The sequence below is a fragment of the Dendrobates tinctorius genome, unplaced genomic scaffold (assembly GCF_039654945.1).
Source record: "Dendrobates tinctorius isolate UK_male_01 unplaced genomic scaffold, ASM3965494v1 ptg000254l, whole genome shotgun sequence".
In the NCBI taxonomy this organism is placed as follows: Eukaryota; Metazoa; Chordata; class Amphibia; order Anura; family Dendrobatidae; genus Dendrobates; species Dendrobates tinctorius.
This window is the reverse complement of record NW_027361921.1, coordinates 11,425,001-11,437,210: the sequence shown is the minus strand read 5'-3', so window position 1 is coordinate 11,437,210 and position 12,210 is coordinate 11,425,001. Positions and strand designations below refer to the sequence as shown.

Here is a 12,210-nt window from a genome sequence, read left to right as displayed (position 1 = left end):
TGTAGAATGTATTGGGGGATGTGGAGGAGACATTAAAGGCATAGAGGTTTAGCCCAATCAAATGGAATAGCAGGAATAATTTTTTTTTTATTTTTTTTTAAAGACGTTCGAAGTTACAAAGATATTGACTGTTAACCTTTTTTATATTTTGTCAGATATGTATGTTTCACTACTTCCATGCTCTTCACCTTCTTTTTTTACTTCTCCCACACTTTCTCCTTCATGATCCTCAGCAGCATCTTTTTCATCAACTTCACCTTATTCATCATCTTCTTCACCTTCTTCCGATTTATTCTTTTTTTTTTACATTCTTCATATTCTTATTCAACTATTCTTCATATTCTACTTCTTCATCTTCCTATTCTTCATCATATTCTTATTTGTGACAGTCATTCCTGTAGTTATCTATAAAAGTTTGAAGATTACACCTTCCGTTCTGCCTGTCACAAAAGATTTACAACAGGATTTGTCCGCGTTCAGTTTGGCCTGCAGCAGCAGGCATTTTCCAGCGGCACCACGAGGAGGAACGGACTCACCCCCATACACTGCTTAGTCGTCTTCTGCTTATAATTTAGATAATATCTTTTGCTCTGATTTTTAGTCTTATGCTTATTGTTCTTCTGCTTCTTGGTCTTCTGCTTCTTGGTCTTCTGTCTCATTATTCTGTATCTTGGTGGTTGTCTTCATGTTCTTTGTCCTCTTGGTCCTCTTCTTCAGGGTAATCTTTATGGTCGTCTTCGGGGTGCTCTTCCGGGTCGTCGTTTTCAGGGTCATCGTTTTCAGGGTCGTCGTTTTCAGGGTCGTCGTCTTCAGGGTCGTCGTCAGGGAGATCCAGAGTGATAACCAAAAACCATTTCCAAAAGCTTGAACTTGGAAATGTAGCAGAAGGTACAAGAAGGCTGAGGAACTGCCGAGAACCAGCTGACTGTACTGGAACCCGGATGGGTAGCAGAAGGAACAAGAGCCAATGGCACTACAGAGGACCAGCTGACGGTGCTGGAACCCGGAGGGGCAGCAGAAGGAACAAGAGCCAATGGCACTATAGAGGACCAGCTGCCGGTGCTGGAACCTGGTTACTAAGCAGGAGGTACCTGTGCTAGAAAGCACTACCAAGGAACAGCAGACGTTTCTGGAACTCTGATACCGAGAAGGAGGCACCTAAGCCAAAGGCACTGCCGAGAACCAGCTGACAGTGCTGGAATCCGGATGGGTATCAGAAGCTGCAAGAGCTAATGGAACTATCGAGGACCAGCTGACGGTGCTGGAACCCGGATGGGTAGCAGAAGGTACCCATGAAAAACAAAGTTGCAAGGCCGCGAGCCGGTTGCAGTTACCGAAACCCACAGTCCTACAGGGGGAGCTTGTCCTATTGGCACTACGGAACCAGCCTTTGTTGCCAGATCCCGCAGCCCACATAGGAAGCCCATAGACTCGGCTAACCCGACCGCAACACGACAGGACAACGTATTGGTGGCAAAGTGACATTGACACTATCCGGAAACAGCAGGCGTGCTGGAACCGGGCTGGGCAGGCGGGAGTACCTGTGCCAAAGACAATGCCGGGAAACAGCTGGCGGTGCTGGAACCCAGGGAAAATACTACAAACAGAGTGGAGACAGAGGCCTAATTGGAGCAAGTTTAAAATCTGTAGTTGTCAGTGTGGCCATAGCTGGAGGAATTGCCGGACACACAGCTGGGGATCAGATGACATTTCTGAACCCCAATAACACTGGAGCATATGTTGACTGTGCAGACGGCACTTCTGAGCAGCAACTGGCGCTGTTGGAGCCCAGGGTCAATCAGGGTGTAGGCTGAGGCCTAATTTCATCAAGTTTAATATCAGTTGTAGACAACTACTGATTTTAAACGTGCTCCAATTAGGCCTCTGGCTCCACTCTGTCTCTAGTATTTACCCTGGCCTCCAACACGGCCAGTTGCTGCTCAGAAGTGCCGTCTGCACAATCAACACTTGTTCCTGTGTTACTGGGGTTCAGTAACTTCAGCTGATCCCCTGATGTGTCTCCGGCAAGGTCTCCTGCTCTGTCCACTAGTGGGAATGTGGACAGAGCAGGAGACGTTGCCGGAGACACATCAGGGGATCAGCTGACGTTACTGAACCCCAGTAACACAGGAACAAGTGTTGATTGTGCAGATGGCACTTCTGAGCAGCAACTAGCCGTATTGGAGGCCAGGGTAAATACTAGAGACAGAGTGGAGCCAGAGGCCTAATTGGAGCAAGTTTGAAATCAGTAGTAGTGTGAATGCGGAGGCAGCAGTAGACATTGCCGGACACACAGCAGGGGAGCAGCTGGCGTTACTGAACCCGACTAACACAGGAGCTAGTGTTTTTCTCTCTGCAGATGGCACTTCTGAGCAACAACTGGCGGTGTTGGAGCCCAGGGATTACAGTTCAGGTGGTAGAAATATGAGCACAACAGGAGACCTGGATACTGTTGCCAACCAATTATTTATTCTGGAAGAGGACTGGCAAATTCTAGCGAGATCCAGGCCTTGTTCATTTTCAAAAAAGTAAGCCGGTCAACGTTATCGGAGGATAGTCACGTGTGACGGTCTGTTAGTACACCACCTGCGGCACTAAAGACGCGTTCCAATAATACACTAGCAGCAGGGCAAGCCAGCACCTCCAGTGCATACTGGCTAAGCTCTGGCCATGTATCCAGCTTAGAAACCCAAAACTTGAAGGGGGAAGAGCCGTCTGGGAGTACACTGACAGGGCAAGACATGTAGTCTGTCACCATCTGACGGAAACGTTGCCTCCTGCTGACTGGAGCCGTCTGTGATGGTGTAGACATTTGTGGCGGGTACACAAAACTTTGCCACATTTGGGCCATACTGGCCTTGCCTTGTGCTGAGGCGCTCCCTCTTTGTGCAGAGCTTCCCTCCACTGCCTCGATGCACAGAGCTGCTTTGTAAAGCACTAGCAGCACTGCTCTCGGGTGGAATGGAGAACATGATGGAATGCACCAGTGTGTCTTGGTACTCCCGCATTTTACGCTCCCGGTTCAACAGTGTTATGAGGCTTTGTAAGTTGTCCCGGTAGCGAGGATCTAGGAGGGTGTACACCCAATAATCAGCCGTGTTGAGAATGTGGGCGATGCGGCGGTCGTTTCTCAGGCACTGCAGCATGTGCTGCAGACTCCCAACTGCCCAAGAAACGCTGTCCCCTGCTTGAGGCGTCATCTCTGCCTGCTCTGCATCACCCCACCCTCGCTCTACATACTGACTACTAGAGCATTGTTTACCTCCCTCCTCTGGAGAGAAGTCTTCCTCCATTGACTCCTCCTCATCCTCCTCACAGTGTCCCCTGCCTAGGCCTTTGTGAGCAACCACGTTGCACAGACTGTCCAGAAGCCGATGGCATTTGTGACTCCTCATCCTCCACCTCTTCCAAAACCTCCTCCCTTAGTGCTTGCAGTGTTTTTTTGGAGCAGGCAGATGAGGGGGACAGTCATGCTGACTAGTGCATCATCTGCACTCGCCATCCGCGTGGAATTATCGAAGGCACGCAAAACGTGGCAGATGTCCTTCATAGAGGCCCACTCAGTGGTGCTGAAGTGTGACCGGCGCACAGTGCGACTTGTTTGCGCCTGATGCAGCTGGTACTCCATTACTACTGCCTACACAACCACTCCCAACATATGTAACGTTGAATTCCACCTGGTGGGTAGGTCACATATGATGCGATGTTCCGGAAGGCGGAATCGGCGCTGCAGAGCTGCAATGAGCGATCTTGCCATGCTGGAACGCTGCAAGTGAGCACACACTATGCGGACCTTGTGCAGCAGTGCATCAAGATCCAGATAGTCCCTCAGAAAGCTCTGCACGACCAAGTTGAGCACATGTGCCAGACATGGGATGTGAGTGAGGTTGCCTAGGCCCAGAGTAGTCACGCACTACCAAGCCTGGCTGGAGATTCGCTGGCACAAACCACACGTCGCTGTCCTGCTTGATGGCATTCCAGAACTCCTGCGCTGTGTGGCTTCGATTCCCCAAAGAAATTAATTTCAGTATGGCCTGTTGACGTTTGGCCACAGCTGTGCTGATATCGGTCGTAACAGGCTCCTGCAGCGCTGATTCAGAGGAACTGGTGTATGAGGAGGAGTCAATGTGTACAGACTGGATTCCTGCAATCCTTGGAGTTGGCAGAACACGTACAGCGCCACTCTCAAGATCTGTACCCGGCTCCACAACATTGACCCAATGGGCAGTGAGGGAAAGGTATCGTCCCTGTCCATGGTTACTGGTCCACGCATCGGTGGTCAGGTGGACCTTGCTACTGACGGCGTTTAGTAGCACATGTTTAATGTTTCCCTCCACATGCTTTTGCAGGGCAGGGACAGGTTGCCTGCTGAAATAAAGCGGCTGGGCACGGTGTATTGTGGGACTGCCAATGCCATTGTTACGGAAGGTGTCAGTCTCCACCAGCCTGAATGAGAGCATTTCAAGGGCCAGTAGTTTTGCAATGCCAGCATTCAGAACCTGTGCTCGGGGATGATTTGCCGAGTATGGCCGCCTTTTCTCCCATGCCTGTGCTACCGATTGCTGTAGAGTGGCCTTGGAGTGTAAGCATGACAGGGAAAGTGGTGCTGTGAGTGGAATGTCACTGGGTCTCTGGACAACCGTGCCAGAGGTTCTTCCATGGCGATCCTGTGAGGAAGCCGAACCACCGGTGTGAGCTGGCGGAAGAGGCTACAACACGAGCTGAAGAGGTGGTAGGTGGTGCTGTAGGTTGGCCTACGTCTTCAGTGTGTCTTTGCAACTCCACCACGTGCTTGGTCCGCACATGTTTCCACATATTTGTGGTATTGAGGTTGCTGACACTTTTCCCTCTTTTGACTTTCTGATTACACAGCTTGCATTTGACAAAGCAAATGTCATCTGCAACGGTGTCAAAAAAGGACCAGGCACTGCAAGTCCTGGGAGCGCCCGTTTTGAGTTTTGGAAGAGGCATGCTCCGAACAGTTGCCGTTGTGGAGGCTACAGGCAACCAAGTCTGCCCCCTCCCTCTCCCTCCTGTTTTGGCCTTTTGGGGAATCTCTTCCTCAGAGCTGCTCCCACCACCTTCCTGTTCCTCACGCCATGATGGGTCAAAGACCTCATCATCTACACTCCCCTCTTCAAACTCCTGCTTCTCCTGGGTTGTCTCGCCAGCACAGTACGCACCAGAAAGTGGCACCTGAGTCTCATCATCTGATGCGAACGGAGGTGTGCTGACCATAGGCACTGGCCCACCTGCCTCTTCAGATTCAGAGGGACAAAGCAGTTGCGCATCACTGCATACTTCCTCTTCTTCACATTCTAGAATGCTGTTTGGCTGGCCCCTGGTTTCCAAGCCAAGAGATTCAGATAGCAGAAGTAGAGATGGCTCCTGTCCAGGGCTCTCTGACTGCCTGGGCAATTTGGCAGGTGAAGAGACAGTTGCTCTTCAGTGCTCTTCAGAGGATGTGGAAGTAATTGAAGTCGATGTGTTAGCTGCCATCCATCCGACAACGGCTTCGATTTGTTCGTCCCGCAGCAGTGGGGTACGGCGAGGTCCTACAAAGCAACGCATAAAGGACTGTTGCCTGGTAAAACTGGGGGGATGCTGAGTCACTGGTGCCCGCAGCAGGCACAGAATCCCCACGTCCTCTCCCTGCTGAAACTCCACGACCACGTGCCTTATTCCCTGCCTTCTTCATCTTGGTAGACTGATAAAGATAGGCAGAAAAGTACAAAGGGGGGGCTTAGTGTGCTTATTCCTGAACAGCTGCTAACAGGTATAAGAAACACTAATTTTATAAAGTGTGTGGACTACACTTTAATATGAGCTAATGTGGCCTACACAACTGTAAAGTGGAGTGTTTGGTGAACTTTATTTACGTGTTTTTTTTCTTTCAAAACAACAAAAAGGATGTGACAAAAGATGTGAAAGCGATAGTATGACAAACTTGTTGGAGCTATTACAATGCAGGAAGGTAACCTACAATGCAATAGGTGAGGCTCCAAAAAATAGGATAGTAATCTGGCTGCGGCTGCAGGGCACAAGCCAGCAAAAAGGCTCCTCTATCTACTCCTATATAGTGTTTGCAACCAACCAATGTAGATGGATACGGATGGAAGCACACTAATAGGAGAAGAAAATCAGGAAAAATGAGCTGCAATAAAACAAAAAAGGACTATGTATGAGGCAGTAACACACGCTGAGCGGACTACAACCAGAGGTGCTGCAGAACATACTACAACGTGAGCTGCACTCACACACAGAGACCTCACAGACAGCCGTGACCAGTGCAGAGAACTGGGCACTAGCACTGAAAGGCTGCAGAAAGGCTCCGCTGTCTACTCCTATAGTGTTTGCAACCAATGTAGATGGGTACGGATGGATGCACACTAATAGGAGAATGAGCAGCAATAAAACAAAAATAAATATGTAGGAGGCAGTGACGCACGCTGAGCGGCCTACAACCAGAGGTGGCTGCAGGACACACTACAGCGTGAGCTGCACTCACACAGACCTTGCAGACAGCTGTGAGCAGCGCTGCAAGGCAAAAAAAAGCTACAGTGATTGATAATGTAGCCTGGTTAAAGCACAATAGTATATAGCAAATCGCTATCTCTAACTCTCCCTCAGAGTCTTGAACAGCAGCCTGTCCCTAACTGAATTCACAACAGAGTGAACCCTAAATGGCGGCGGCACCATTTAGCAGCCAATCACAGCCATGCCATTAGTTAACATGCCTAACAGGATGTGCCCACACTTCTGAGGATTCCTCATTGGCTGAATCAAATCAAACTGGCTCATAGCATTATGGGCACTTCCGATTCCGGTATTCGATATGCAAAAAGTATCGGAACTCGGTATCGGAATTCCAATACCGCGAATATCGGCCTATACCCGATATTTGCGGTATCGGAATGCTTAACACTACTCATGACTGTATAAAAAGTTTTTTTCTTTTTCCTTTTTTTTTTTTTTTTTTTTTTTTTTTTTTTTTTTTTTTTGTTACATCTGACCAGTGTCACTTTGAGTCAACTCTGGGACACTTCAACAGATCCCACTGATTCTGATATTTTTTCGTGACGGTGTACTTCATAACTGGTTAAAAAAAATTTATGACAACATTGGAAATTTAGAGACAAATTTGTAAATTATACAATTTTTAAACTTTTAATTCTTATGCCCTTCAAACACAGGTATATTACGCAGAATAGTTAACATTTCCCTCATCTACTTTGACAGTAGCGCAATTTTTTTAAACATTAACCCCTTCCCGACCTGTGACGCCACGTAGGAGTCATGAAAAATGCTGCCTTTCCCAACCTGTGATGCCACGTAGGAGTCATGAAAAATGCTGCCTTCCCAACCTGTGCGTCACGAAAAATGCTGCCTTTGCGACCTGTGACACCACATAGGCATCATGGCGGGATCGCCTTCCTGCGGGTCGGGTGACCGGGGTCACTGAAATGTCACCTGACCTGCGGATACTTGGGGGCCTGTACTTGACCCCAGGGGGTGTGACTTTGCCTCCCCATGACTGCGATCGCTCTGACTGACTAAATGCCCCGTTACATTAAGGGATGCACCAGCGATCCTGACCACGATATGACCCGGTCAGGATCGCTGGTGCATCGCTAAATGGTCGCTATTGAGCTGCCAAACAGGCAGATCTCAGCAGCGACGCAAGAGCAGTCGTTACCTGTCTGACGCGGTGATGATGACGTCCTTTGCCCGCGTCGCTCGTCAGCGCCAGCAGGAAGCCGCCGGCGAGAAACTGCCCAGGATGTTCTCGCGCGATCAGCGATAGCCAGCGGGGGAGCCGGTCGGAGGCAAGTATCACATGTAGCGATATCGCTGCTGCATCACAAAATCGGTGGCACTTTAGCGATATTGCTAGCGATATCGCTATGTGTAAAGCCCCCTTAATTCACTTTCAACAGCCAATCGGAGCGATCGTAATATTTCACCAATGAAACTTGGTGAAATGTTACAATCCAGCCATGGCCGATGCTCCAGTATCTTCAGCCATTGGCTGGTGCTAGGTGACCACTGTGTCACCTCCCCCAGATCTTATTGGAGCGTCCATGCGACGCTATACCTCCAATCAGATGCGGAGTGAAGTATGGCTGCCCTCGCTCTTCAGCCTCATGCCGTCCGTGGAAGCTGATGAGCGAGGTCCCTGCGCCCTGCCGCCGCTGATCAGCTCGCTGCCATCCGTTATGCTCCCCTCTGTGCTGCCCTCCGCTGTCTGATTCCATCCCTCTGCCCCGGTGCCCACCACCCCCCACCCCCTTGCTGCCGGCTCCTGCATCTCCTCAACCCCTGTGCCTGACATTCCAATCCTGCAGTAGAAAGTTTCACCAAGCACACTATAATAAAGTTTAGCTTTATTTTTTTTTTTTACACACACGCACGCACGCTCATCCCACTCACAAAGGGTGTACTCGGCTGAGGAGGCATGTGCCATTATTGCCTCTGAAGCTGATAGCGAGGGAGAGGAACCCACTTTTCTCTATTCCTCTCAATCTTCCTCCTCCAGCGACAGACTCGCCACCACGAAAACGTGATTCCAGCCAGTTTGTTTAGGGTTATGGTTGGGAATAGGGTTAGGGGCGTGTCGAGGTTGGGAATAGGGATGTGTTAGGGTTGTATTGGGGGGGTTTCCACTGTTTAGGCACATCAGGGGGTCTCCAAGCGCGACATGGTGCTACCATTGATTCCAGCCAATTTTGCGTTCAAAAAGTCACTGTGCTTCTGAGCTCTGCCGTGCGCCCAAACAGTGGTTCCCCCCCACATATGGGGTATCAGCATACTCAAGACAAATTGCACAACTTTGGGGGTCAAATTTCTCCTGTTACCCTGGGGAAAATAAAAAAAATTGCAGGCTAAAAAATCATTTTTGAGGAAAAAAGTTATTTTTCACAGCTCTGCATTATAAACTTCTGTGAAGCACTTTGGGGGTTCAAAAAGCTCACCACACATCTAGATAAGTTCCTTTGGGGGTCTAGTTACCAAAATGGGGTCATTTGTGGGGGTTTTGTACTGTTTAGGCACATCAGGGTCTCTGCAAACGTAACATGATGACCGCAGACCATTCCATCAAAATCTGCATTTCAAAATGTCACTTCTTCCCTTCCGAGCCTCAACTTGTTCCCAAACAGTGGTTCCCACCCCCACATATGGGATACCAGCGTACTCAGGACAAACTGGACAACGACTTTTGGGGTCCAATTTCTTTTTACCATTTGGAAAATATAAAATTTTGGGCTAAAAAATAATTTGAGGAAAATTATTTTTTTTTTTTTTATTTTCACGGCTATGCGTTATAAATTTCTGTGAAGCACCTGGGGGTTCAAAGTGCTCACTATGCATCTAAATAAGTTCTTTGGGGGTCTAGTTTCCAAAATGGGGTCACTTTTGTGTTGGAGCTCCAATGTTTAGGCACACAGTGGCTCTCCATACGCGGCATAGTGTCCGCTAACGATTGGAGCTAATTTTCCATTCAAAAAGTCAAATAGCGCTCCTTCCCTACCGAGCCTTGTCATGCACCCAAACAGTGGTTTATGACCACATATGAGGTATCGGTGTACTCAGGAGAAATTGCCCAACAAATTTTAGGATCCATTTGATCATCTTGCCCATGTGAAAATAAAAACATTGAGGCTAAAAGAACATTTTTGTTGGAAAAATTAAATGTCCATTTTTTTCCTTCCACGTTGCTTTAGTTCCTGTGAATCACCTGAAGGGTTAATAATCTTCTTGAATGTAGTTTTGAGTAGCTTGAGGGGTGCAGTTTGTGGAATGGTGTCTCTTTTGGGTGTTTTCTATCATGTAGGCCCCTCAAAGGGACTTCAAATGTGATGTGGTCACTAAAAAAAATGGTTTTGTAAATTTTGCTGGAAAAATGAGAAATTGCTGATAAACTTTGAACCCTTATAAATTCCTACCAAAAAAGTTTTATCCCAAAATTGTGCTGATGTAAAGTGGACATGTGGGAAATGTTATTTATTAACTATTGTCACATAATTCTCTGGTTTAACCCCTTCACAATCCAGCCTATTTTGACCTTAATGACCTGGCCATTTTTTGCAATTCTGACCAGTGTCCCTTTTATGAGGTAATAACTCAGGAATGCGTATTTTGTGACATATTTGGCTTCATGTTAGTGGTAAATTTAGGTAGATAATTTTTGCGTTTATTTGTGAAAAAATTGGAAATTTGGCAAAAATTCATAATATCTAATTTTTAAATTATGAATTTTTATTCTGTTAAACGAGAGTTATGTGACACAAAATTACAAAAAAATTGGAATGCTGTTAACATAGTAACATACCGTATATACTCGAGTATAAGCCGACCCAATTATAAGCCGAGGCCCCTAATTTTGCCATGGAAAACTGGGTAAGCTTAATGACTTGAGTATATAAGCCGGGTGTACATTGTCCCCTCATCCCTGTCCTGCTCTGTGTCTCTTCTCCCTCCCAGTACCCGTGGCTCGGCACCCCCTCCTATGTATGGCTCAGCTCCCTGTCCGCCCCCATCCTCTGTGCAGCCCCCGTCGTCCTTCTTCATACTCACCCTGCTGTGCCGTAGCTGAGCGTCCCTGAATCCTCCGTTGTCCAGCGCTGACGGCTTCTTCCTGCCTTCAGCGGTCACATGGTACCACTCATTAAGCTCATGAATATTCTTCCACGCCCATGGGCGTCCATATTCATGAGCTTAATGAGCAGTACCATGTGACCGCTGAAGGCAGGAAGGAGGAAGCCGGGGACATTCAGGGAGGCATGGGAGGGGTGAGTATGACTTCCCAGCCACCGGCTCCTGCCGCCGCTCCCCCTACCCCGCTGAATGACTCCTGTATAAGCCGAGGGGGCATTTTCAGCACAAAAAAAGTGCTGAAAATCTTGGCTTATACATGAGTATATACGGTAGTTAAGGTTGAAGGAAGACTTTAAGTCCATCTAGTTGAACCCATATCCTATCCTAACTTGCCCTAACATGTTGATCCAGAAGAAGGCAAAAAAAAAAAGAGTAAGAGTAAGCTTCACGTTGGGGAAAAAAATTCCTTCCCGACTCCACATAGAGCAATCAGACTAGCTCCCTGGATCAACGCAATATCGAGGAAACTAATGTATATACCCTGTACTATACTTTTTCAAGAAAGGCATCCAGTCCCTTCTGAAATTTTAGTAGTGAATCACTCATTACAACATCATATGGCAGAGTTCCATAGTCTCACTGCGCTTACAGTAAAGAATCCATGTCTGTGATTATGCGTAAATAGTTAATAAATAACATTTCCCTCATCTCTACTTTACATCAGTACAATTTTGGAAACTGTTTTTTTTTTTTTTGTTTGTTTTTTTTTGTTAGGAAGTTATAAGGGTTAAAAGTTGACCAGCGATTTCTCATTTTTGCAACAAAATTTATAAAACCATTTGTTTTTGTTTTTTTTAGAGACCACATCACATTTGAAGTCAGTTTGAGGGGTTTATATGGCAGAAAATACCCAAAAGTGACACCATTCTAAAAACTGCACCCCTCAAGCTGATCAAAACCACATTCAAGAAGTTTATTAACCCTTCAGATGTTTCACAGCAGCAGAAGCAACATGGAAGGAAAAAATTAACATTTAACTTTTTATTCACAAAAATGATCTTTTAGCAATAATTTTTTTATTTTCCCAAGGGTAAAAGGAGAAAGTGGACCCCAAAAGTTATTGTCCAATTTGTCCTGAGACGCTAAAACCTCATATGTGGGTGGAAACCACTGTTTGGGCGGAAAATTTGCTGCAATCGTTAGTGGACACCATGCCGCGTATGGAGAGCCCCTGTGTGCCTAAACATTGGAGCTCCCCCACAAGTGACCCCATTCTGGAAACTAGACCACCTCCCCCCCCCCCCCCCTGGGAACTTATCTAGATGCATATTGAGCACTTTGAACCTCCAGGTGCTTCACAAATTGATCCGTAAAAATGAAAAAGTAGTTTTTTCGCAAAAATTTTCTTTAAGCATCAATTTTTTCATTTTCACATGGGCAACAGGATAAAATGTATCCTAAAATTTATTGGGTAATTTCTCCTGAGTACACCGATACCTCATATGTGGTCATAAACCACTGTTTATGGAAAATTTGCTCCAATTGTTAGCGGCCACCATGTCACGTATGGAAAGTATGTAGTGTATGTCAGGTTGGAGTGTGTGGTGGTTGGTC

The 12,210-nt window shown here is 47.1% G+C and overlaps 1 protein-coding gene across 1 annotated transcript in view; it reads left to right on the top strand.

Annotated features, from left to right (window-relative positions):
* The window catches only part of HSPD1 (heat shock protein family D (Hsp60) member 1), a 163,676-nt gene that overhangs the window by 136,219 nt on the left and 15,247 nt on the right, over positions 1 to 12,210 (top strand). The gene's annotated exons all lie outside the window — the stretch shown is intronic.